We start from the raw sequence: 4579 nt of genomic DNA, 5'->3' as shown, positions 1-4579 counted from the left end.
TTATATACATATATACCACTTATTATATTATATTTGTCTCAAAATAAAATATAAATAGTTCTTTTGTATTTTATGTTAAAAAATATTTTGTTAAACTTAACACATAATAATTATATTGTTAAATTTGATTTAGTATGAAAAATAAATAAATACACTCAAAAATTAGTGATAATTAATTATATTATATTAGTTAATTAATTAATAATTAAATTAAAACTTAGTTTTCTAATTAAATACAACTTAAATTATTAGTGATTTTTTAAAAATTGTTTAAGATAAAAAATATATTATTTATGTATTAATATACTGTAATTATTTTGGTTAAAAAATTTATTTATACTATAAAAATTATAATAAGTAGATTTGACAATTAAATATGAGATAATAAAAAGTAAAATAATTGTTTAAAAATATATAAAAAATAATATTTAGTCATATTAAAAATAAAAAAAAGTCCTTATAAATATTTTTTGTTATTTTAAATATTATACTATGTGTATGAAATTATATTTTTATTATTTTAAATATTATAATAATGATTGTGTGTATATTTCTAGTTCTTATCAATATGTATTAGATAGTTCTAATTTTAAATTTTGAATATATCTAAACCAATTTAGATTGATCAAGTGATCAACTTAGTCGTCCGCTTAAATAAGTATTGATGGTTCGAATTCTGTCTCGTATGTATAGCAACTCGTTACTGGCCAATTGTAGATTCTTAAATGGAATTCAAATTCACGACGGATTAGTCCTTAACTTGTTGAATATCGTGGGAAGCAAAAAAAATATCGATACCTAAATTTTATTATATTTTTGTCCCCATTACTAATTCTCTCTCTCTTTCTCTCTCTCTCTGAGTCTGTTAAGTTCTTCCATTCAAACATTGATATTTAAATTATAAAAAAAAATTGATTTTCATATTTTATAAAATATCATACTGGCGGTAATTGTAAATATGACGCTACTTAAAATTAAATAAAGTAACATAGATAAAATAAATAAAAAAATAAAAAAAAACTTAATTTTGTATAAAATTTACCTATAAAATTCTGTACTGAAAAATGAATTTAATTTTAGTATATTAATAATATAAAATATTTTATATAATCATTCAATTCAATTAAATTTATCTATTTAGGTCATTATTAAAAATAAATTTAAGATACCAACATACAATTACTTTAAATTAAGCAACAATTATCAATACTATATAAGGGACACACTATTCTACTAAGAATGATTGCCATAAAGAATAATTTTCTCATTTTCTATAATAATTAATATTAGAAAGTTTATATAATACTATATAATAATATTATCATTATCAATACTATATGATATCAAAATAAAAAAAAAATCACCGTGCTAATATAATATTATTAATATTTTATAAATCATCTTTGTATCTATTTTTTTGTGCGTATATTATGATAAAGATATTTTCCTAAATTAGTATAATTATGCATTATTTATTAAATGCTAATTGTAATATAATTATAATAAAGATATTTTCTAAAAAATAAATTTAGAAGAGAAAATAGTGCATTCATTTTGGAGAGAAAATAAATCATGTGGATTTGACACCTCACTTTCATTAGTTGATAATGTATTAAATATTGATTTTATATAATTATAATAAAGATATTTTTCTAAATTAGAACAAACAACCAATCAAACCTAACATAGCATCATCAAAATGATCCAAGTTTGTCATGAATCATCAAAATCCTCCATAATTTGCTGCAGATTTGCCTCATTGATTTCATCACCTTCATTTCCACTACTTGGACCAGAAAAAGCAAGTGGTGCAGCATAAAATGTACTAGTACTACTACCACCACCACCTTGATCTAAATCAGCATCAATCTCATCTAAGAAAATATAACACATTATCAATAAATTAAAGATAAAAGTTATTGTAATTTATTGTCTGATCAATAAACTATAATACTCACGAAGCAAGTCTTCAATATTACTTGGAAGATCAGGCTCTTTTTCAACAACTTCTTCCGTCACCCAAAAATCAACCTTATCAATAGTTTCAATATCGATTGGATCATATTGCGACTTTTGCTTTCTTTTTTTTCTTTCATTCCTAACAAATTAAATACAATAGATGATAAGCCTAGTATATTAGCTATACAAAACCTTAGAACACTTCTTAATGTCTCCACCTATCTTCGCCAAATGCTTTTTCATTCTATTAATTCCCCCGCCCCCAAAAGTACTCAGACAAAATAAGCATTGGTAATGCGGTTTTCCATTTATATTCTGTAAAGCAATGTATCTCCAAGCAGGATCAGTTTTCCCCCTACACTACAAGTTTGTGATTGATTTTCGTTACTCGCGGGAGGAAGAGAACGTTCATTCGAAGCAGAATTATTTTCAGCATTATTATTCCTAGGTAGGTCTTGGTTGATACTTTCTTCCATACCTAAATATTACCAGCAATCCAACCCAAAATCTCAACTCTCAAGTTCACAATAAATGAACAAAAAACATCCAAATTCCAAAATCAGAGTATACAAACAAGTACAACATCTCAGGTTCAATAAAATTCTTTGTTCACAAAATCAGAATTTAGTCATTCATACAATCATGTCACAAAATCAGTTCATATTTCATCACAAAATCAGTTCATAACAGTTTCAGAGAGTAGAGACTCAGAGTTCAGTTCATCAGAATCAATGAAATCACAAAATCAGTTCATAACAGTTTCAGACAATAGAGACTCAGAGTTCAGTTCATCAGAGTTCAGTTCATCAGAATCAATGAAATCACAAAATCAGTTCATAACAGTTTCAGAGAGTAGAGACTCAGAGTTCAGTTCATCAGAGCACAGTTTCATCAGAATCAATGAAATCACAAAATCAGTTCATAACAGTTTCAGAGAGTAGAGACTCAGAGTTCAGTTCATCAGAGTTCAGTTCATGAGAATCAATGAAATCGTAAAATCAGTTCATAACAGTTTCAGAGAGTAGAGACTCAGAGTTCAGTTCATCAGAGCACAGTTTCATCAGAATCGGATTGCATCACAAAATCATGTTCATAACTAAATTAAAAATTACCTGGAAATGAGGAAATTTGTTGCTTTGTCTCAGAGCTCGAAGGACAACGCTTCAACGCTTCAACGCTTCTCTATTGCTTTCTCAGAGGCAGAGCTCGACGGAGGTGACATGCGAAGTGGCTGAGGGCACGACGGAGCTGAGCGCGCGACGGAGCTGACGGCGGGAAGGTGCTGACTGTGCGAGGTATCGGAAGGCACGACGGACCCAACGGCGCCAGGGAGCTGACGGCGCGACGCTGGTGACGGCGTGACCGTGCTGAAGGCGCGACGGAGGTGAGTGCGTTGAGGTGAGTGCGACGGCGGTGAGTGCGTTGAGGGCCTCCTGGAGTCGTGGGTGACTGGGTGGTGTTCTGTTCTGTGGGAGGCTGGAGTTGAGAACTGAGAAGCAGAAGCTGGAGGAACGAGGAAGTGGAGGCTACGAAGGAGAAAAGGGAATTAGGGTTCCCTCAGGCCTCAGCACAAAACGGCGGCATTTTGCTGCAATGTTAAAAAACCGGCTAGGTCCCAGTTCGGTTCGACCGACCGATAACCGGCCGGTTCGTCAGTTCAAGTCCGGTTTTCAAAATCTACAGTTTTTCTTATTATCCGAACCGTTACAGCGACCGGTTCACGGTTCGACCGGTTTGACCGGCCGGTTCGAACCGGTTTTCAGAACATTGGGTAAATTTCATATCACATCCGTTTCAATAATAATCAATAAAAATACGTCAAATTGATATCTAAGAGAAAACGATGAAATAAAATCATAACAAAGTTCTAAAGTAAAGGCTTACATTAGACCATAATATCATTGCACAATACAAATTGAAAGTAATTTCACACTACAATATACCACATAAACAGATAAATGACTTAATTTTAAATACGAAATTTTGTTTATTTATGCATACATGATAATACCATGGTTTATAAATGCTTCATGAATAACATATCATATATTGCTCTGAATGATGAGCACGGGAGTTGGAGAGTGTGTGGTGGTTTGTGTTCACGATAGTTGCCTTCTTGCGACAACGCCTCATAAGAAGAAAAAGAATTGTTATAAAAACTACCCTATGAAAGAATAATTGGTAAACAAATAATATTTTCTTCTAGCATACATGGTCTTTTATAGTGATAAAATAAAAATGGAAGGAATAAAAAAATAATTAGTATAATTGATTTTATTTGATTTATTGAATTTAAAAAAATAAATTAAGAAATAATTGATTGAATTAATTAGTTAATATAATTAATTTATTATAATTGACTGGATTTAATGAATTAAAAAAACAAATAGGAAAACATAGAAGATAATGATTTTTTAACTAAGTTAATCTGTATTTATTGTATTTAATCAGTATAAGTAACAAATCATCTATGTTATTATGTATTTAGTAACAAATCATCTAATATAAAAAATTGATAATTAGTTTAATAATGTATTAAATATTGATTTTATATAATTATAATAAAGATATTTTTTTTAAATTAGTATAATTATGCATTATTCATTAAATGTATTCATTC

The 4579-nt window shown here is 29.1% G+C and overlaps 1 long non-coding RNA gene across 1 annotated transcript; it reads right to left on the bottom strand.

Moving 5' to 3' along the window:
* LOC110268977 lies at positions 1668-3717 on the bottom strand. The gene is made up of 3 exons (XR_002357781.1): positions 3072-3717; positions 1959-2098; positions 1668-1874 (listed from the first exon to the last, which is right to left on the bottom strand). It is a non-coding gene; the product is annotated as an uncharacterized LOC110268977 (long non-coding RNA).

The sequence above is a fragment of the Arachis ipaensis genome, chromosome B02 (genome assembly GCF_000816755.2).
Source record: "Arachis ipaensis cultivar K30076 chromosome B02, Araip1.1, whole genome shotgun sequence".
In the NCBI taxonomy this organism is placed as follows: Eukaryota; Viridiplantae; Streptophyta; class Magnoliopsida; order Fabales; family Fabaceae; genus Arachis; species Arachis ipaensis.
The sequence above is the reverse complement of the archived record's forward strand: the minus strand, read 5'-3'. Positions and strand labels throughout refer to the sequence as shown.